At 39.7% G+C, this 23,369-nt stretch overlaps 1 pseudogene; it reads left to right on the forward strand.

The window, feature by feature from the left end:
- Positions 1–5,303: 5,303 nt before the first annotated feature.
- Positions 5,304–22,822, forward strand: LOC133724677 (linamarin synthase 2-like; annotated as a pseudogene).
- Positions 22,823–23,369: the final 547 nt, after the last annotated feature.

Below are 23,369 nucleotides of genomic sequence, written 5' to 3' on the forward strand. Positions count from 1 at the left end.
TTGGAAACTTCCAAGTATACCTAGTACAATCATCGATGAAAATTACAAAGTTCTTAAAGCCATCAAAGGACAAATGAGGAGCAGGGCCCCAAATATCAAAATGGACTATATCAAAAGGTGCTTCACTTCTTGTTTGAGAAACTGGGAAATGAAGCTTGTGAAATTTACGAAGCAAGCATGCTTCACAAAGTGTAGAATCAGCAGTAGTGTCACCAGAAAGCTTGCACTTATTCAACATACTTTTGACTACTTCATTAGTAGGGTGATCAAGTCTTCGATGCCAAAGTAAATTTTTTATAGTTTTCCCAACATATGCAATCTTGGAAAAAGAACTAGGAACAATAGAAGATGATGTAGAACCAAACTTGAGTGGCAGATCAAATGGTATGGGGTACAGCCCTTGTTTTCTCAGTCCTTGATATATGATTCTTCTTAGCACCTTGTCCTGTATCACACACATAAACTCATCAAACCAAACAGAACAATTGTTCTGTTTGCACAATTGATAGATGGAAAGTTAATGAGCAGCCAATTCAGGTATGAGCAGAACATTATCAAGCTTGAGTAAACCAAAAATTGTATTACCAATATGAGTGATATTGAGTTGTTTACCATTACCAACTTCAACTGTATCTGAGGCAGTGTATGGAGCAACATTATTAAGCAATTGGACTTCACTAGTCATGTGGTTTGTGGCTCCATAATCAACAAGCCAGAACTGAGGTTGTTAAAGAAGATGCAAACATGGCAGATGGATGAATTGGATGTTGTGGTTGCTGTTGATTTGGAAAACCAATAATATGATAGCACCTATCAGCAGTATGGTTCTTTCTCTTGTAATATTGACATTCCACACCTGCAATAGAGTTGACAACAAGGTGGGGCTGCACAAAGGGCTGATACTGAGACAATGTCCTGCAGGTCCTAGCTCCATGACCAGCTTTGCCACACAATTGACAAGAAAAGGTATTTCCAGATTATGAAGCATTGGTAGAGGTATCTGCAAAATCACCAATATTGTAGTTTCCACCTGTAAAGCCTCTACCAGCAGTGTGAGGGCCTCTACCAGATCCACCAAGCCTCCCCCTGCCTCGACCATCATAAAAGCCTGTCATCCCAAGTGTAGAGTCAAGCATGGGGAAAGGAGTGAATGAAGAATACCCATAGGGCACAGCAGGTATGGGAACATAAGTTGGCTGTGAAATGGGAGATTGAATAGTGTTGGTAGTAGGTGAAACAAGAGGACTGAAGCCAGGAGGGACAGTAGACACTGTAGGAGAAACAGATGGTGTGGAAATGGTAGTGGTTGGTGTTGAAGGAGTGGTGGGAGTGGAAGACTGTGCAACCATAGCAGTAAGAGTAACAGGTTGTGACTCATTCTCAATGTCCACTTCAGCAGCTTTAAGCAAGGTTTTGAACTCCCCATAGAGCAACTAACAAATTGAGGCCGGATAACTGTTTTAATGGCAACAAATTCAGAGGGCAGACCCCTCAAGACAGTAACCACAATATCTTCATCATTAAGAAAAACACCCACAGTTTCAAGGGCATCTCTAGCAACCTTGATCTTGTCCAAATAAGTCTCTATATTGTCTGACCCTTTCTTGAGGCGTTGAAGAGTGGACTTAAGCTGCAAAATGTTCTGCCTATTTGGAGCAGCAAATTTGAGACGAAGATTGTACCACATCTCATGAGCTGATCTACTTCGCACAGCACAAGACATAGCAATTGCACTCAAAGTCTGACCTAGCATATTAACTATGCTCTGATCCTATGTTTTCCAAGCAACATCTCACTGGACACAGTCCGAGTACCATCAGCAGCAGTGATATATATTGAGGTGGACAAGGTGTGGAGCCATCAACAAAGCCAAAGATATTCTGGCCTCTCAAAAACGATTCAAGTCTAAAAAGCCATATAGGATAATTCGACTCATCTAACATAATGTTAGGAAGGTACACAGTGGTTTGAGTAATAGCCATAAGAAAACAATGTGAGATTTCAGCTAGCAAAGCACAAAAATGAAATGAAATTCCTAAAAACTAGGGTTTCAAGCTCAAAGAAACAACAAGAACCAGATCTGAGCAAAAGTGATGAAACGACTGAACGAAGAACCAGAATCACAGCTTCGATTATGAAAAGTAACGTCTAAATCCCAAAAACTAGGGTTTCAACTTAGAACAAGTAACAAGAACGAGATCTGAACCACAGTGATGATATAAACCGAAGGACTAACTAAAACCAGAGCTTCAAATGTGAAGAACAACCTCTAAATCAACAATCGAAATCGGAGACTGAAACGAAACAAGTAGGAAGAACAAACTTAGCCGAAATTGAAGAACCAAAGGCTGAGAAAAGAGCACCGAAGACTAGAACAACACGGGAACTATGATTGGAAGAGTGACGAAGATCCACAATGACCGGCCATGGCTCGTGATACCATAAAAGCTTCAAGATAAGCTTGAGAGAAAACCAGAGAGAACCATAAAATAGAAACTGAGCTTCTATAAAATGGAACAATTAGTTACAACGAGATTAGGGTTTTGGTATTTATAGTAATTAGCTTACTGACCTAATTATCACGCTAACTAACAACTCTACCTAACTAATCCATGAGACCAGCAGCCATGCGACGCGTGTCAAGATAACACACGTAATACAATAACAGATAGGTAAAGAGGTAAATGGTATATAGTAAATGGTATATATATATTATCACATATGACATCAAGTTTTAGTCATTTTCAATATATCAAACTAATTATTTAACGATCTTTAATTTACCAAGTTACTTAAAATACATGTACTATTAAATCTAGTACTAGTAATAATGTTAATACTATTATGAAAATAATTATGTTTATATTTCTTAATATACATGTATATGTATTGAAAAATAGAGTGTTATATAGATAATATTTAGATAATCGGTAGATTCAGTATTTAGCAAAACCAAACCAACTTTTTCGGTAATAATCGATTTTTGTTTTATCCATTTCGATTACCAAAAATACGTTGGTTTACCAAACTTAAAATATCGGCTGGTATTCGATCGATTCGATAATTACCAAAACAAATAACAACCCTATTTTTAATATAGAGATTGTGATTGTGGTGTTCTTCACTTTTTCATGAAGTAAATTCCGCTGGCATAGACTAGCAAATTTTGATATGCAAAATGATTGCATTAAAATGATTTGAGCTAAAGGATAGAATATATAATACAAATATAAAAAAAGCAAGCAAAAATACTCGGGACACTCAACTATTCATTACATGAAACTGACACTCTACACAAGTCTATAATTAGACAAAAAATTAAACAATACGTTTTTACCCTCACCAAATCTCTTTGGTATTTCATGCAAGTCTTAACAAACTATTCTTGAAAAGTCAATACTAAGGTACTTATGAGGACAAATTTGTGGTTATAGGTTTCAATAATAATGATCTAAAAATAAAGACTTGACCAAAAATTAATCAAACAAAATGACGTAGGAATGACATTGTTTTGACCAACTCAATAACCGTAGCAACACAACACTTTCACATTGAAATCACAGAACTAATGACTTTGATGTGAGAGTTAGATCGATACTCATCAGTTTAGTAAGGAGGGATCCCAACAATAGCATAATTTTTGCTTTAGGATGAGGTTATTTGGGTAATAGAGATGATCTTGGCAACTGGCAAGGATGAAACTTGATCTTTACCTTGAGGTTTCCTGGGTCATTTTTGGCTCCTTCTCCCAGTAGCAACAAGCTTTCTTTTATAATAGTGTTAGAGGGAGAGAGGTAGTGCTACAGACTAAAAGTTTTGAGAGAAACCTCCTGATTATGGAAAAGGGGGTTCCCGTACTTCCATCTTTTGCTTTCTCTCGGGGCTAGATGGATGAATTTGAAAGGATCGGAAATGGAAAATGTGGATATTTGACATTTAATATAGAAATTAAAATTTGCTCCTCTAATTATTTCCCTAAAGGAATCTTGAATATGCGAATATGATCAGTATATAATGCTGTCCATATCCGACGAAACCTATTGACCTCCTCTATGAATGCCATACTTGGCAAATACTTGCTATACTATAAAGTGCATCAGTATGTTCATGTACTTTTTAATTCCATTTTAGTGCTCTCTTTCTGTTGCAACATATTAATGAACTCTATGTATGGAAGGTAGTAGAGAGTTCATGATGTGATGCACACCCAATCATAGTATCTATCATCTAACAACCAAGCAGTCTTTTTTATAAAATGCCACAAGAGGATAGATACTATGATTGGCATTCACGGGACCAGTGACGTTGTGTTGCTCGGTGGTCTCCACCACCAAGACTGCTAAGTTGACATACATTTTCTATAAAATGCCACGAGAGGAAAGCTGTCTTTTTTCTTTTTTTTTTGGGTTAAATAGCTCTTTCATTAAAAGAAACAAATTATAAATGTTGATGTGCATAAAGAAGCAAAAGTCCTAAGCTTGGAGGCCCAATAGACAAAAGCTTGATTAACCTACACCAGACAGAAAAGAGAAACAAACCGAGGCCCAAAAGCCCAACAACAACCAAAACAACCATAGATCTAAAGCCACCAAAAAACTGCCACAGAGAGACCAGCCACCATGGCTGACCACCAAGCTGCAGAGAGAAAGGCATCGACCAAAGCTTCACTTCCGGAGGCCAGAGGTATGTCCACCATCATTCTCCATACCCGAACAGTCTGCATAAGAAGGACAGACGTACCAAAGGACATAGAAACGGCAATCTTGGTGGTGGAGACCACCGAGCAACACAACGCCACTGGTCCGGTGACGTGCACACACATCGGTGGAGTACCGGTTCGGCAGCTATTCCCAAGTGTAGAGTTAGGTGTATATACCCAGGTCGAGAACGAGTGTGAGGGGATTGTGGAAAAAAAAGAAAAAGATGGGATAGAACATGAGAGGTGGAGCTGTATGAGGGTGAGAGAAGTGGAAGTAAATTTGGGCATTTGAAGAGGAATTGGGATGGGGCAAAGAAAACGATAATGACGTACACTGAGACAGAAAGCCTTGAATCTGAGACAAAACTCAAAGAAAAACACACCACAGAGGGTGGAGACACACCACAGAGGGTGGAGAAGCTGTTAACCGATTCTCAAAACTGTAGAGAGAGTTTTTCACCGAGGAGGATAAGTCGGTTCTCCCTCTTTTGCCTTTAGGCTTTAGTCACAAGTGGAAAGCTGTCAATTGCATTAGAACACTTCGAAAAAAAAAAATTGAACCCTAGCTTAGCATTCTTTCTAAATTTGGTAAAGATCATTTTATATGGGTTCAATAGATGTAGCAGGATCCAACAAACTGCATGCAGTTTGTGTCCCTTACCCAGCATAAGGCCATGTCAAACCCATGATGGAATTAGCCAAGCTTCTGCACTCGAGGGGATTCCACATTACCTTTGTCAACACCGAGTTCAATCACCGGCACTTAGTCCAGTCAAAAGGTTCCGACTTATCTGTTGAGGGCCTAGCGGATTTCTAGTTTGAGACCATACCGGATGGGCTGCCACCTTCGGATAAAGATGCGACACAAGATGTCCCGGCTTTATGTGACTCCACCAGGAGAACTTGTCTAGCTCTTTTTAAGGAGCTGGTGATGAAGATCAATTCATCATGTGAAATGCCACAAGTTAGTTGTGTAATCACAGATGGTGTGATGGGATTTGGGAGGGAAGCTGCTAAGGAATTAGGGATTCCGGAGGTTCAACTTTGGACTGCCTCTGCCTGTGGCTTCATGGCTTACCTGTACTATAGTGAACTGGCTAAACGAGGCATTGTTCCTTTTCAAGTTACTTAATCCTTTCTGATCATTCACTCTTTTTTGTTGAGGTTTCTGTTCGATGGAAGCTCCTAGCAAATGCTTTCTATTCATGAAAATGTATACTATGCATGATGAATTCCCAACTAGTCTAGCTAGCAATAAGAAGCCGGCAAGAACTGCAACACAACTAGTATATTCTATTGCTTTGTTTCTAAGTTCCCAATGACATTCCCTAATGATTAAAAATCATTTTGGGTTTTTGTCTTAGAGATTTTTTTCCCACTTACCCCATTAAGTTTTTTTTAATTCCCTCTTACCCAAAACACTCTAAGGATGTCTTCCCTAATACCCATTAAGATTTTTTTTTTGTTTTTTTTTTTAAATACCATTTTACCCTCACCTTTGTTACTTAGAGAGAGAGAGAAAGAGAGAGAAACAATAGGGGACTTTGCCGGAGCCCGGTAACCGGCCGCCGGATTCCGGTCACCGGTCGCTGGAACGGACTTTTCTGAAAACCTCACCGGAAAGGTTTATTGCCTCCAATAGACATCTATTGCCCCCCAATAGAGGGACAATAAAAGTCTTTCGGTCGCCAAAATGGGAACTAATCTCCGTAAAATTAGACAAATAAAGCTTTGATTAAGAAAAAAAACGAGGAGATTACATCAATTCAAAATATTTATTGCCCCCCAATAGACGTCTATTGCCTCCCAATAGACTTTTAATAAACCTCTATTTCCCCCTAATAGAACTTTTCGTTTTTCATTTTTCTTTCAAACCTGGCATTCTGCCCTCATTTTAAAAGAAATAAAAAGAAAAGATAATGAAAAACAGTATAATCAAAAAGCATAAGCGACCTTTTAAATCCAATTCCATGAGGGAAAACAGGTACTCTAAACATGATGAATGAGTTCAGAGGCAAAAATGGTAGCATCACCATTACCTAAATTTGCAACAAAATCAAATCCAGCATCATATTCATCTATAGCTACAATACGTTCCTTTGAAAAAGCACCCAAAATTCAATACTAAAATATAAAAAGAAGCCAAAATAGAGTGCAGCAAATGATATCAACAAACAAGAAGACCTATTTCCAGGTGACCCAATCTTTAATAAACGGCCCAGTCTCATCACTCACAACCGAAGCCAAATTGGCCAGAACTTGCTTGCAAAAACGGCTTAAAAACCGACCAACCTGTTCCGATCAAAATGATCACCGTGAACAACAAAACGCTCAAATCAAACAAGGCTTTCATGAGTAACAACCCGCCCACGAGGATGTGGGTCAATATCCGACCCGAAATTGAGAGCGAAGAGCCTGGCGACGGAGAGAGTCTCGACGGAGCATCGAAGCCGGACGGGCCTCCGGTTGGGCGACGCCCGCCTTTTTCTTCTTATTAAAACGACGCCGTGGTCAGCTCCTCCAATCTTCCAAACCCAATTTGGGTCTAAAAAGCTCTGGTGATTACACGCCGAACTCGCTCCTACCCACCATCACCTCCGTTTTCATAGGAAACTTCGACGGCGACGAAGCCGCTGTCAAGGTCATGACAGGCGACATTTCACTTTCCGGTGATGAGATCAACAATCTGAAGCAGATCAATCACTCCATGGCCGCTTCACAGAGAGACATAGAGAGAAGAAGAAGAACGGTCATTCTGCAAAGAGAGAGAGAGGAGAGAGACAGATCGAAGCCGGCGTCTGGAGAGAGAAAGAGAGTGGCAGTGGAAGTAATTGTTTAATTGAGTTAAGGGCAAAATGGTCATTTGCTGTTAATTTGGGTAGGTGGGAATAAAAATCTATTGCTGGGGTAAGTGGGATAATTTTTGCTCAATTCTGTGCGTTGGGTCAAGGACCCAATCATTTTTGCTATGTTTGGTTTAGTCCCTATCGATATATTGGGCTACCCTCAAAAGATTCTTTCCAAGTTAACAAATTAATTAAACTTATTGGACAACGATATGCATACCAAAATTGATATGAAACTTATTGATTTGTTTTTTTCCATTGTAGTCATTCGTAGGAAAGCAAACAAAAAAATAATAATATTTAGAACATTATTGACATCTACGTACAACTTAACAGTATGAGTATTTAGTACTATTTTTTTTTTGGGTCCTTGACCAAAAGCCCCAAAATGAGCCAAAGTTATCCCACTTACCCCAGCAAGAGATTTTTATTCCCACTTACCCAATTTAAAGCGAAATAACAATTTTTCCCTTTGTATAATTAACAAATTGCATCCATGCCACTCTACTCTCTCTCTCTCCCCACTCTCTCCACGCTGCCGGCCGACTCTCTCTCTCTCCCCAATCTCCACCTCCGGTGTCTCTCTCTCCCCGATCTGCAATCTCCACGCCTGAAGACGACGAAGAAACTCCTGTCGGAGCTACCTCGCCGGTGTCCAACTGCATCGAGAATGCAGAACTCAAACTCCGGTCGAAGCTACCTCGCCAGAGTCCTCGACGCCGTCCGATTGATCGCCGATCCTGAGGGCCTTCTCCACCTCTGGAAGCAGCAATGAACATTTCAGCCGGTGCTCTCTCTCTCTCTCTCTCTCTGAGTTCGACGACGACGTCGGCAGTGTGCTGCGGGTTCCCTGCGACGTGATTTCTCTCTCCTCCCTCTCTCTCTCCCCTCATCTCCGACTTCAAACTTGGTGACAGATTTCGATCCAGAAAGGATTGGCGAAGGTGAGGACCATGGAGTTGGGGCCGGCGTCGTTGTTGGCGGCGCCGAAGACGAGTTTGCCGGTAGAAATGCGTCGGCGTTGTTGTTGGATGGCTTCTTGGGTGCCCAAATAATGGGGCTGAAGGAAACGGGAAAACAAAATTTTGAATGTCTATTGGGGGGCAATTGTAATACCCTCCAAATTTGTGACACAAACTATATGATTAGTTAAGATGAAATTTTTGAGATTAATTTTATTATCTCGGTAATCATTAAGGGTGCCTAGGACAAATTTTTTTTGAAATTTTCATGAGTGATAATGTCCAATTTGAGGACTGGGTAAGTTGGTATTAAAGTTCCTATCGAGACGAGTCTATGGAAATTTACGTGAAATTTTTCGGATACTCAAGCTATTTATTATTAAAATTTATTTGAAATAAAGGGAATTTAAGTGGTTGAATCTGGATCGTTGTCTATCACTGCTTAATCTTGACCATTGAAATTAAGTATCTATAAGTTGAGACCAGCTGAGGAAGGGGGGAGAAGCTTCTTCTCGCTTCGTGAACATACGCACAGTCTCATCTCTATCCACTCACCGACTCACCGACGCCGCCCAAAAACCAATACTCTTAATCTCTCTGATAATATGGGTGAAGGAAGGAAGGAGAGGATAGAAAAAAAAAGGACGGAGAAAGACTGGGTCTCTCGGGAACCCTCGAGAAATTCCCCTCTCTCTCTTCTCTTGCAATTTGTAGGAATCTTTCTGCTTTCTTTCTTTACATCACCAGTAAATAACATAGCAAGGCATAGGATTCGATATTAATTATCAATCCGATCACAACTTTGTGAAGCGAAGATTCACGTAAATTTCGCGAAACCACGCGAATTTCATCTACTTGCTCTTTCTTGTCGCTGACACAAATCACGCCAAGAATGGCATCACCATGTTTGATTCTCGTGAAGAACTCATCAGCTAAGCCATGGTTTGATGAGGAAACGTTGAGGTACGCACTCCCTCCTTTTCAACTAGAAGGAAGGCGATATGCAAGAGCAACGGCTCTGTTAAATTCCCCTGATCAAAGGTAAACTTGTTGAAATTCTGGTAATTTCAATTCGGGTTCGGGGTGTTACAAATGGTATCAGAGCGGGGAAATGATTTCTAAGGGATAGACTTTGGGTTGAAATGGACTCGTGGTATGAGTTTTCATAATTTTAAGAGTATGCATGATTGTTTGCTTTGAATCATTGTCCGTCAAGGTTTTTGGGTTTTGGTATAAACTTTTTGCATTGATTCATTGATACCAAATTTAAGAGGTTGTTTCAATTTTACTCAGTTTTAGACTCAAATCTTCAGGAGAACTCTTTGGCTTAGTTTTTGGAGTCTCTGTGTTAGATCGACTCAGTTTCTGCTCTCACCATATTGTTTTGCTGGTTTGGTATTTGCTGAAGTTTTATTTTTAGACATTTGGTTCTTGGATATTCTTGCTGCTAGGTGCGTGTATAATTTTCCACATCATTAAATGCTCTCAACATGGTGCTATGGTAGTTGTTCTATGTTATAGATATTGAATTTATTTTTTTTCAAACCAAAAGGAAATTTGTATCACTGTTAACTAGTGAGTATGAACTTGAGAGAGTGCAATTAAGCTTATTAAGTTATTATTAACTTGGGTTGAATTGGATTGCTGTTTGCTGAGCCTAGTTTTGACGGGAGTTTGATTATTAGATTAGGAAGTTGAACACATAATCGGTGTACAAAGAGAAGGTGATGGTGTGCTACTTTGTTTTATCTTGATTACATCATATTACGGTAACTTGATTATTTGCACACTTATTTTATTGTAAAGATGGAATTGATGACATTTTCATTTTGGGGAGCTATTGGTTTCTGATCTTTTTCACACGGTGTGGTTCAGTTGTTGTTTCTCCTTATTAAGGGTGGTCTTGTGGTTTATCTATATATATACACACACACATACTTCTGTACACTTTAATGTATATTGTTGGTGCAAAGCTTCAAGGATCATACAAGACACAGATCCAAGGTGTAGAGAACGCCCCAGTAAGGCATTGCTTTATAGAACTAAATTTAGTCCCTGCTTGTTTGTCATATAATTGAGATATTATATCAGTGTTCTGTTATTGCTTTACTTTGCTATTATTTGGTTGGTTATGGGTGATGTGATGAAGGCTTGATTATTTGCTTCTATCATATATGGGTGCCGAAAGCAATGCTGTTAGTTTCTTATTATCTTTTATCTCTCTGGATATGTATTTATGTATTTTGATATTGGGCTGATGTAAAGGACACAATGAGTCTGGGATGCAGGTAAATGTTCTTGTTTATATTTGAGTATTATAGTATTCTAATATGAACTGAATCAATTCCGGATATTCTTTATTACTTGCCCTATTTCATGATGCAGCATTTGAGTCTTGGTACATTTAATTTTTGTGGAACTAACACTCTGTTGATCATTCAGCAAAGTTTTTTTTTTTCGGAGTGGACTGTTCTTGTGAGGTGCTTGTTCTCCTCACTGTTGTATATGGGGCAGACTTCAATTGTTAGTTTCTGAAAGTTTACGATGCTGTCTCTTGTACTTGTATATGTAGCCATACCAATGTATCATCTGTTTTAAGAGTTTGTATATGTAAATTATATGTAATGAGTCAGTACGCGGAACTGGAAGCCTCAAAAGGATGCAGTAATCTCTGGGAAGCAGATATATTCAGGTAAATATACCTCCTCTTAGTTTCTATACTACTTTTACAGTTGTAAGTATGTTCTTTTATTCAATTATACCTTGATATCAAATGAGTTTGAGAACAATGGCAGAATCCAATTGAATGTAAAGAACGATTGGAGCTCTAATGAATTTGATCCGGTTAGGCCCGGGATATAAGTAAGGAGGGATCGACTTCCCTCGGGTGAAAGACCCTAAACCTGATTGGGGCTCGTGGATTCGAGCGGATAATTAAGTATGGATTGTGCCTCCCTAGGGTGAAAGACCCAAAACCCAATCGAGAATCCGCTTAATACGGGGTGTGCTCGGTGGCCTTAATGCGAGCAATGGGCTCTAACCGGGAAAAAGAGTAAAGAAAGAGATTGTTATTTGACAAATTCAAAAGAAGCATGCTGAATGAATGTTGCCAATGGCCAAACTCGATGAACACATTGGACTTGGCTATTTGGATCAAATTATTGTCAAAGATGATGATGCGTTCTGATATGAAAGAAAAGGTAATTGTGAGAATAACCAAAGAATGCAATGGACAACTCAATTATCAATTTTGATGAATCTATTGGATCTGTTAGCTGTGCTTGGCATAATGGAAAATGATACCATGAAGATATGGTCAGTGTTACAAGAATAAGTGTGATTAAATATGTTGATTATTTGAGTTGGCTCCTTGAGCAGTTTCATAGCTTCTGAATATGCCTAAGGCTTTGGGTAAAGTAGCTGAAGATGATCCATAATTAGTGGTAGTTTTTATGAATGTAATTGGCAGTAAACGGTATGAGAACAATGGTTGCTTATGGCAACCCGGAGTTCTGTGGTAAAATGCATATCCAACTATTAATTTTCAAAGGAACAAAATGCAATTCTAATATCCAGTTGCGTTTTGAATTATGACTCAGAGTTTGCTCCTTTCGCCACTAGTGTGAATAATTTGGAATAGGGGCTATGTTTAGGAGATGTCATGCTCTGTACCGCATGAACGACACAGTATAAGATAATGGCATACAATGTTTGTGTCGTACAATGATGTAGTTTTAGCATCCTAAGGAACAAGGATGGACTAGAAAGTATGATGTTCACATGCAAATGCAAGCCGGTACTGATCGCACATGGACTAGAATTAGTGGAACAAGCTTTACATGCTTTTCCTATCAAACTAATTTATAGAGAGGAAATAGAGACGATCCAGTTTGCTTTAGACAAAAAAAAAAAAAAAAAAAAAAAAAACCACCTGAAATAATATGGGGCTGATGCAATGTATATGGCATCACAAGTTAAATTGTTGGACGGGCAAGATTTGCCCCGAGTGTTCTCTCTCTCAATAATATATTAGTAATTAGAAAGCAGAATGTCAGTTATTCAAGAAATTTTAGTGTTGTTTGGATGAGTAGTCCAAAGAACATACTGACAGATTAAGAGCTATCTACTAAATATAGAGTTTGAATTATAGCCTATTATTCTAAATTTTGAGGATGAAATGTTTTTTTAAGCGTAGAGAGTAAAGAGCGGGTGGATTATATCTCGGGGCTTCCTTCCACACGTGTGGCGGACCTTCCCACGTGTTTTTACGGGAAAGGGCTTAATGTTTTGAATAGGGATTTGGAATTGATTTCATGCCTATCCAAAGCACAACACCTTTTGTTACCTTCAGTTTACGAGCTTGAACCAGAAGTGATCAACGCTTTGAGGCAATTAATGGCCAACTATTATGATAAATTTCGAGGACGAAATTTCTAAACGGGGGGAGCTTGTAATACCCTGCAAATTTGTGACACAAACTATATGATTAGTTAAGATGAAATTTTTGAGATTAATTTTATTATCTCGGTAATCATTAAGGGTGCCTAGGACAAATTTTTTTTGAAATTTTCATGAGTGATAATGTCCAATTTGAGGACTGGGTAAGTTGGTATTAAAGTTCCTATCGAGACGAGTCTATGGAAATTTACGTGAAATTTTTCGGATACTCAAGCTATTTATTATTAAAATTTATTTGAAATAAAGGGAATTTAAGTGGTTGAATCTGGATCGTTGTCTATCACTGCTTAATCTTGACCATTGAAATTAAGTATCTATAAGTTGAGACCAGCTGAGGAAGGGGGGAGAAGCTTCTTCTCGCTTCGTGAACATACGCACAGTCTCATCTCTATCCACTCACCGACTCACCGACGCCGCCCAAAAACCAATACTCTTAATCTCTCTGATAATATGGGTGAAGGAAGGAAGGAGAGGATAGAAAAAAAAAGGACGGAGAAAGACTGGGTCTCTCGGGAACCCTCGAGAAATTCCCCTCTCTCTCTTCTCTTGCAATTTGTAGGAAGCTTTCTGCTTTCTTTCTTTACATCACCAGTAAATAACATAGCAAGGCATAGGATTCGATATTAATTATCAATCCGATCACAACTTTGTGAAGCGAAGATTCACGTAAATTTCGCGAAACCACGCGAATTTCATCTACTTGCTCTTTCTTGTCGCTGACACAAATCACGCCAAGAATGGCATCACCATGTTTGATTCTCGTGAAGAACTCATCAGCTAAGCCATGGTTTGATGAGGAAACGTTGAGGTACGCACTCCCTCCTTTTCAACTAGAAGGAAGGCGATATGCAAGAGCAACGGCTCTGTTAAATTCCCCTGATCAAAGGTAAACTTGTTGAAATTCTGGTAATTTCAATTCGGGTTCGGGGTGTTACAGCAATAGACGTCTATTGCCTTCCAATAGACGTTTTGAATTGATACAATCTCTTCATTTTTATTCTTTAATCAAAGTTTTATTTGTCTAATTTTAGGAAGATTAGTTTTCATTTCGGTAATTGAAACGTCTATTAGGGGGCAATAGACGTCTATTGGGGGGCAATAGATGTCTATTAGGGTGCAATAGACTATTGGGGGCAATAGACGCCTATTGGGGGCAATAGACGTCTATTGGGGGCAATAGACGTCTATTGGGCGGCAATAGATGTCCAATAGACGTCTATTGCCCCCAATAGAGGTTTTCGGAAAAATCCGGTGGGCGGCGGCCGGTGACCGGACTTCGGCGAAGTTTCCTATGGTTTCTCTCTCTTTCTTTAAGTAAGAAAGGGGTGAGGGTAAAATGGTGTTTGGCTCCAATTTTGTTGCAGCTGGTCAACAGTCTCTTTTCTTGCGCGGGCGTGCCAGCACCGTTCGGGTGCGGTCGTCGGGGGTGTCCCTTGACCTGACTTCTTTCAAGCGATTGTAGACGAGGAGAGCACCAACCTCGTCGCGGGATTCTTTGTGCCTTGTGGTAAGGACTTTGCTGTAGTTTCTTCTTGTTGACACAATCGATACTCAATATTGTAGATTGAGCAGAGCGACATCACCGAGAAGTGTTGAGATCTTGCTAAAGCGTGACTTTAGCTTGGCTGGGTTGCTAGGGCGTTACCCTTGCTTGGCTGGTTCTGTAACCGTTGTGGTCGCGGCACTACTGTCGGCTCCCAAGGAGACTAGGACCGAAGTACGTTGACAGAGGGTTTGGTGGCACTGAAAGTCGGCTTCTGAGAAGACTAGGACTAGGAGTGTGATCACCGGTAAGAGAAAGAGAAGGAGAGGAGTTGCTCTTAGAGAGGTTTGCTCTAGAGAGAACTTAGATCATCTTAGAGATGTTGTTGTTGAATGTGAATGTGTGTTTTAGAATGAGAGGAGAAGGTGTTTATATAGGGAAGAAAAAGAAGAGTGAAATGATGAGTGGAAGAAAAATAATGAAAGTGTTGTATGAAAGTGATTTGTAAAATATGGAAAAGATAGAGAAATGATGAAATGAAAGCAAAGCATGAAGGTGTAGAAACATGGAAGTGATGATGATCTATTAAAGAGATTGTAGTAGAAAAATATATCCAAGGAAAAAAAGAAAAGCATCTAGCTTTCTTCATGTGGGTAGGAAACATGAACATGTGAATATTGAGCTGGTTTTAGGTCAGTTTCTGCCCCTTTATTCCTTCAATTATTTCTCCAATAAGAATTCCGATTTTGACCGTGACCTCTTCATAACAAATGTTCCACTATGAGTGTAGATCACCCTGGTCAAATTTCAGAGCTTTTCATATAGTGGTTGGGCCGGAAACGCTGCTGGACCTCTTACAGGTCCAGTTTTCCAGTTTTGCTTCTGTAAAAGATTGGACTGATTGTTTGAAGGCCTTTCACTCAAAAATATCTCTGGCACTCTTCATAAGAAATGATCCTTGGGCTGTCTAGAATGGATCTGCAGATTTTCAGCTCATTTCAAGTTCATTTGGTCAGTCTGCCGCCCCTCCTTCCTTGTTTAGCTCGGTTTCTCCTAGCCGAAGTAGGAAAATGTGCTAAAGTTAACTTTTCATGCTTCCATGCTTCCATAGTAGGCTTTATTTAGCCTCTAAATATATATTTCGAGCTTGTCGACAATATATAGCTTGAGCCACTGACATTGGCTCAATTTCTCCAACACATGCCTTGTCAGGCCAAAATGTTCATTTTGGGTTCAAACATTGCCCCCCAGACCTCGAAGTCAAAAGGTCTTCGTCTTGACTGAAGAGGTCTTGAATCAGCACTGCTCTTATAATGTCGTTGCTCCAAAGCCACTTGTATTGGCTTGACTAAAATTACTTGAACAGTGGCCTCTCTCCCTTTTAATTATACATAGTGAGCATACATATATTAATCGCCAGTCTTCCTTCGCAAACCATCCTTTGCGAGGCCATGTAATTTAAACCACTTCGCTGCCAACAATTCGCAACCCATCTTTCGCCACAATTATTGGCAAAAATATTGATTTGACCTCCTCCACTGCTAATACCATACTAGGCATATTAAATGCCTCTTGTATATGTGCCCAAACCAATACCAATGGCCTCTTAAGTATATTAGCAAGTTCCAGCCACTATTAGGCAAGAACACAATTTTTTGCATCCTCCGCGACGCACAAATTTGAAACTCTTTTTGTATTTTTTTTTATTTTTATTTTAATAAGACATTGTGAATCAAGGTTTAGACATGCGGCCCAAGTATAGTCGTCTAGACACAAATTTTCTTTCAAATCCTTTGGGCAACCTTACTGAAATGGCCAGATGGGGGAGGGCGAACAAGAGAGGCAGAATCCATTTTGGCATGAGCTACTCCCACATAGTGGTTTAGGCCCATTTGTACGCACTTCTGGATTCAAGAACCTGTCATGAACGTTGTCCCCTTTCTAGACACCATTTCACATAGGCTATACTTACTAAGATGAGAAAGGTCATAAGTGTGAAGACAGTTCAACAAGTGTTAATAAAAGCCGCCCTTAACCTTAAAGGACCTGAACTAGGCACCAATAAGGAGTTTAGGCCAATATTAACAAAAGAGACTTCACCTATTCCGTTATGATTCACAACCCCTTTACCAAATTCAACTTTTTTTTTTTTTTTTTTTAACTATGAAAATAAAGGTAAAAAACTGAAAACTGACAGGAAATTAACAACAAAGCAAGGAGCTAGCAGCGACACGTTTGGCTAACCTCTAGAAGACCACGGGGGAGGCCATCTATGCTTCATTCCAAGCTCCGATGTATCAAAATTTGTAGGGTAAAAATCCCTCCTGTGAGAGCTTGTAGGAAAAGAACAAAGATACTTCTCTTTGAAGAATTTGGAGGAATTTGGCTCGTGAGAGGGGTAATCTTGCCCCCCAAGTATCTTTGTTGGTTGGTGAAGCATGATCTTCAATTGCACTTTTGGAGATGAAGATGTTTCAAGATCGGCTTTGTCGCCAACTACCATGTCATAGAACATGGTGTCTTCAGGATTAGCCACAGATTGGCCATTATAGACAACCACTTGCTGGTCTGAATTCTTCACATCAAGAGCTTCACTTGCTGGATAATTGTAAACAAGAGTTAACTTGTATTGATGATACTCAAATTTACAGTTGCGAAGGACAACTTGGCCACTAAAATAATTGTTCTGGCCATTCATGCAACGTGGGTTGTAGATGTGCCCTCCACATATATCAAAGCCACCACTTGGCCTTGAAGAATATATGAAAAACTTCAAGTTGAATTGATTAATAAAGCCACAGATTGGCTTCTGTAGACCACAACTTAATTGATAATTAAGTTGGTCATGGCTTAATTGATTAACTCCACCATGACGTCCAGCATGGCTAAGGCTAAATTGATGATAGTAAGGTGGGCCCTGCCTTTGACCCTTTGCATGATCATGATGACGTGTAGCAGAGTCACAATTAAAATGATCATGAACTTGCTTCTTTTGATCAAAGGGATGATCATGGGCCATATCTTGCCCCCCATGCATCTGATCAGTAGCCACGTATTTGGCTTGATCAGTGGAGAAATCAGATATTTGTTCAGAGACAACTTTCTTGTCCGAAGAACAATCTCGTTGATGACCTTCTCCATGCATAGCCTCTGTGTAAGGCTGTGACTCACCAGTGAGACCCTTAGGTTGATTGCCACCTATAGGCAAGTTAGTCTCAGAAATGACCTCTTTGCGAGCAGCTTCTTGATGTTCCAATTTGTCTTGATGCGAACTGACTTGAGTAGCCAAGCTGGAACCTTCTTTGCGCAAGGTCGCGAACTCCGATGAGGTCTGTTTGTGCTGGGTCGCAACGACATTCATCGACTGCTGGTGGTTTTCTTGGGCTGGTTGGGTCACGTCGGCCAGCTGCTCCCAAGTCTGCCGCGACCCTTGTTGGGCCGATTGGAAAAGTTCATCCATCCTCTTATGCTGCGCCGCCAGGACCTTTTTCAAATTCGCATAATACGAAGCAGTGTTCTGTTGAAAGATAGCAAGTCGCTCCTCTATGCTCGCATTCTCCGGGACAGGTATGCGCACGAAGACAGGCATGATTTCAGGAATTTCTTTTGGTAAAGATTTTCCTCTGGCATCCCAATGATGGTGAATACAAAAAGACTCTAGTTTAGTCCCACTGGGCGTGCCAAAATGTTTGTTTTGAAGCCCGGTGGTTGAATGTGCTTCAAGAGAAAAACTTCTAATGTGGTCCCACCGGGTGTGCCAAAATGTTTGTTTTGAAGCCCAGTGGTTGAATGTCTTCAAGAAAAGAAAAAAAATTCTAACCTTGTCCCACCGGGTGTGCCAAAATGTTTGTTTTGAAGCCCGGTTGTTGAATGTCTTCAAGAAAAGAAAAAAAAATTCTAACCTTGTCCCACTGGGCGTGCCAAAATGTTTGTTTTGAAGCCCGGTGGTTGAATGTGCTTCAAGAGAAAAAACTTCTGATGTGGTCCCACTGGGCGTGCCAAAATGTTTGGCTCCAATTTTGTTGCAGCTGGTCAACAGTCTCTTTTCTTACGCGGGCGTGCCAGCACCGTTCGGGTGCGGTCGTCGGGGGTGTCCCTTGACCTGACTTCTTTCAAGCGATTGTAGACGAGGAGAGCACCAACCTCGTCGCGGGATTCTTTGTGCCTTGTGGTAAGGACTTTGCTGTAGTTTCTTCTTGTTGACACAATCGATACTCAATATTGTAGATTGAGCAGAGCGACATCACCGAGAAGTGTTGAGATCTTGCTAAAGCGTGACTTTAGCTTGGCTGGGTTGCTAGGGCGTTACCCTTGCTTGGCTGGTTCTGTAACCGTTGTGGTCGCGGCACTACCGTCGGCTCCCAAGGAGACTAGGACCGAAGTACGTTGACAGAGGGTTTGGTGGCACTGAAAGTCGGCTTCTGAGAAGACTAGGACTAGGAGTGTGATCACCGGTAAGAGAAAGAGAAGGAGAGGAGTTGCTCTTAGAGAGGTTTGCTCTAGAGAGAACTTAGATCATCTTAGAGATGTTGTTGTTGAATGTGAATGTGTGTTTTAGAATGAGAGGAGAAGGTGTTTATATAGGGAAGAAAAAGAAGAGTGAAATGATGAGTGGAAGAAAAATAATGAAAGTGGAGTATGAAAGTGATTTGTAAAATATGGAAAAGATAGAGAAATGATGAAATGAAAGCAAAGCATGAAGGTGTAGAAACATGGAAGTGATGATGATCTATTAAAGAGATTGTAGTAGAAAAATATATCCAAGGAAAAAAAGAAAAGCATCTAGCTTTCTTCATGTGGGTAGGAAACATGAACATGTGAATATTGAGCTGGTTTTAGGTCAGTTTCTGCCCCTTTATTCCTTCAATTATTTCTCCAACAAGAATTCCGATTTTGACCGTGACCTCTTCATAACAAATGTTCCACTATGAGTGTAGATCACCCTGGTCAAATTTCAGAGCTTTTCATATAGTGGTTGGGCCGGAAACGCTGCTGGACCTCTTACAGGTCCAGTTTTCCAGTTTTGCTTCTGCAAAAGATTGGACTGATTGTTTGAAGGCCTTCCACTCAAAAATATCTCTGGCACTCTTCATAATAAATGATCCTTGGGCTGTCTAGAATGGATCTGCAGAGTTTCAGCTCATTTCAAGTTCATTTGGTCAGTCTGCCGCCCCTCTTTCCTTGTTTAGCTCGGTTTCTCCTAGCCGAAGTAGGAAAATGTGCTAAAGTTAACTTTTCATGCTTCCATGCTTCCATAGTAGGCTTTATTTAGCCTCTAAATATATATTTCGAGCTTGTCGACAATATATAGCTTGAGCCACTGACATTGGCTCAATTTCTCCAACACATGCCTTGTCAGGCCAAAATGTTCATTTTGGGTCCAAACAAATGGTATTAAAAAAAATTAAAAAACAAAAAAAAAATTAAAATGGGGTATTAGGGAAGACCTTCGTAGAGTGTTTTGGGTAAGAGAGAATTAAAAAAACTTAATGGGGTAAGTGGGAAAAAAATCTCTAAAAATGGTGTAAATGGACAAAAACCCTTTTTTTTTTATTGTTAAAGTTCTATAATTAATGTTACGAATTGACAAATAAAAATAATTTTAAAGGAAGATGGAGGTCTCAGGCAAGGAGACCCTCTTTCTCCCTATCTGTTCCTTTTATGTACTGAAGGGTTTTCCTCACTCATTCAAAGGATGCACAATAATGGCTCTCTAGTGGGGATTAAGATATGCAAAAGAGCTCCGGTTCTTCACCATCTCTTATTGCAGATGATAGTTTTCTCTTTGCCAAGGCTACTCCTGCCAGTTGTATTCAGATCAAGGAATTTCTTGAAGTGTATGCTACAGCTTCAGGTCAGCTGATTAATTTTGGGAAGAGTAGTGTTTGTTTTAGTCGTAATTTATCACTAGAAGGGCAGCATGATTTAGCGGATTTATTGGGAGTTGATTTGGTGCCGTACCATGAAAAATATCTTGGGTTGCCTACTCTTGTGGGGCGCTCCAAGAAGAATACTTTCTCATATTTAAAGGATAGATTGAGGAAGAGGCTAGCGGGGTGGAAAGGAAAATTTTTAAGTGGTGCGGGAAAGGAGTTATTGCTGAAAGTGGTGGCTCAATCTCTTCCAAACTACGCTATGAGTTTCTTTTTATTACCTCAAACTTTTTGTAATGAGCTGCAGCAAATGTGTGCCAATTTTTGGTGGGGTGACTCAGAGAATGGGAGAAAAATTCATTGGAGCTCTTGGAATAATATGTGTGCCCCAAAGGACCGAGGAGGGTTGGGTTTTCATAATTTTTATGCTTTTAATCTAGCCATGTTGGCCAAACAAGCTTGGAGAATTATAGAAAATCCAAACTCACTTGTGGGAAGGCTCTACAAGGCACGGTATTTTCATTCTAAAACTTATTGGGAGGCTTCTTTGGGGGGAGCTCCTTCTTATTCTTGGAGAAGCATTTTAGCTGCTAGGCAAGTGGTTGAGCTAGGCTCAAGATGGCAAGTTGGAAATGGTGCTACTATTGCTATTTGGGAGGACAGATGGATGCCTAGGCCTCATGGGTTTCGGCACTTACTACCACTTAGGAGCCCTACCACTTTGAGGTATGTTCATCAGCTTATATATTAATGTGGCTAATGGTTGTTGGAATGTCCCTTTATTGGAGAGTTTATTCCCTAGTGAGGATGTGGAGGTTATTAGCTCAATTCCTTTGAGTTTTAGATGTCTTGAGGATAAACTGATTTGGCATTATGATAGTAAGGGAGTTTTTTCAGTGAGTAGTGCTTATGTTGTGGCTAGAGACAGTTTGGTCCTCCCAGTCATGGTTACTTCTAGCTCCTCTCCTCATCAGTTTATTGATACTTTTTGGAAGAAGTTTTGGAAGTGCAAGGTGCCAAGTAAAGTGAAACTTTGCTTATGGAAAGCTTGTCAAGATTTTCTCCCTACTAGATCTAATCTAGTTAAGAAGAAGGTGGAAGTGGAGCTTTTTTTCCCTTTATGTGAAAATGAGGAAGAAACCCCTCTTCATATTTTTCGTTATTGTCCTATTGCAAAGCAGATGACTCATCATTTGTCTGGTATGTTGGGTTTTTCTCCCTCGCTTTCTCTTAAGGAATGGTTGCAACATTGTATGGAGAAATTACCTCAATCATCATTTTGCCGTCTTTTGGTGAAGCTATGGTTTTTGTGGAAAGCAAGGAATGATAAAGTGTGGGAGAATAGAAATTGTGAGCCTCAATCTCTCCTACTTAGTGCTCAAGTTTGGCATGCCAATTATCTTCAAGCAAATATTTCACCCCCCAAGGTCCCACGTAATAAGCATGCCTGGAAGAAGCCTCCTGTTGGTTGGTTCAGTGTTTGCATGGATGGAGCTTTTGATGTGCACTCTCATTCTGGTGGTGCAGGAAATGTGGTACGTGATGCAAATGGTTCTTTTATTTGTGGGATGGCCATTAGTTTTGATCAGGTTTTATCTCCTGCTCAAGTGGAGGCACTAGCTGGTAGAGTAGCTTGCAGGCTGGTTCTTGACCAGGGTTTGGGTCCAGTTCGTCTAGAATCGGACTCCTTATTGTTAGTACAAGCTATGCATTCTATCCAAGATTCTTTTATTCAGCTCCGGGTTGTTTATGAGGATGTTTTGGCTCTCTTTTCTCAGCTGCCTGAAAGTACTTTCTCACACTTGTATCGGGAAGGGAATACTGCTGCTCATTCTCTTGCTCGTTGGGCATTATGTAATAGGTCATGCAATGTTGTTTTTACTTCTACACCTCCCTTTCTAGAGGAGATTATTTCTAGAGAATGTACTTAATCTCTTTGCATCAATAAAATTGTCGTTTCTTCTAAAAAAAAAAGGAAGATGGAGGGATTGATCTTCCTCATCTTCCCATGGAGGAGGCAGTATTGAAACATATTCCTATTGCCAAGCCTACAATTCGCTGAACAAATGAGGCCTTAGGATCTCAATGAATTTCCAGTCATGGGATGGGATTTAAACACCAAGGCCTCCCTATGAATAAAAGTATAAAACTTTATAGTTGAAGGATCTTTTTAAATTAATGTCTTTTAGTCTTATATATATATATATATATATATATATATATATATATATGCCCCCACACCTGCTTCATAATAATTATGTATAACCCCACAATTTCACCTTCCTTGCAATTATTCAGATGAATTCATGCATGATGGTACACTGGATACACAAATTGACTGGATCCCAGGCATGAAAAATGTCAGGCTCAAGGACATTCCTAGTTTCATCAGAGTTACTGATGTCAATGATATAATGTTCGATTTCATGGGATCCGAAGCACAAAACTGTTTGACATCTTCAGCAATCATCTTCAACACATTCGATTGCATTTTTAATTAATTTTTAATTACACATTCGTTCATATCAAGTACACTTGATATGAACTCATATGTAAACTGTTTGCCTTTACATATGAGTTCCTATCTTAATTTCATTTTTAATTAATTTTGATGTATTATCGTTTTTTCTTTTGGAAATGATGTATCATCGTTTTATGAATAAATCAATATTTCCCTTCATCATTTCATCGATTCTCTCTTTTTTTTTCTTTTTTTTTTGAGAGAAGGAGGTAAGCCCTTTATTGAAGAAAATGTAGATTACACCACTGGAACTTCAGCTGCAATAGCAGCTGCCACGAAACTAGGAACTGAAACGTAAAAACAATCCTGCATCATACAACTCCCATGAGCAGCCAGTGGCGTAGCCAAAAGTTTAGTTAAGAGGGGTCAAATTTATATAGCTAGTCGATTAAGTTTAAAAAAAAAAAAGTGGTTTTAAAATACTCTATAATAATCTACAAATAATCACCTATGAAAGTTTTTTAGCCCCAAACTATTTTCCTAAGATGAAAAAAAAATAAAAAGAAATCTGTACATAAGGATAAAAA

This window comes from Rosa rugosa, chromosome 1, assembly GCF_958449725.1.
Source record: "Rosa rugosa chromosome 1, drRosRugo1.1, whole genome shotgun sequence".
In the NCBI taxonomy this organism is placed as follows: domain Eukaryota; kingdom Viridiplantae; phylum Streptophyta; class Magnoliopsida; order Rosales; family Rosaceae; genus Rosa; species Rosa rugosa.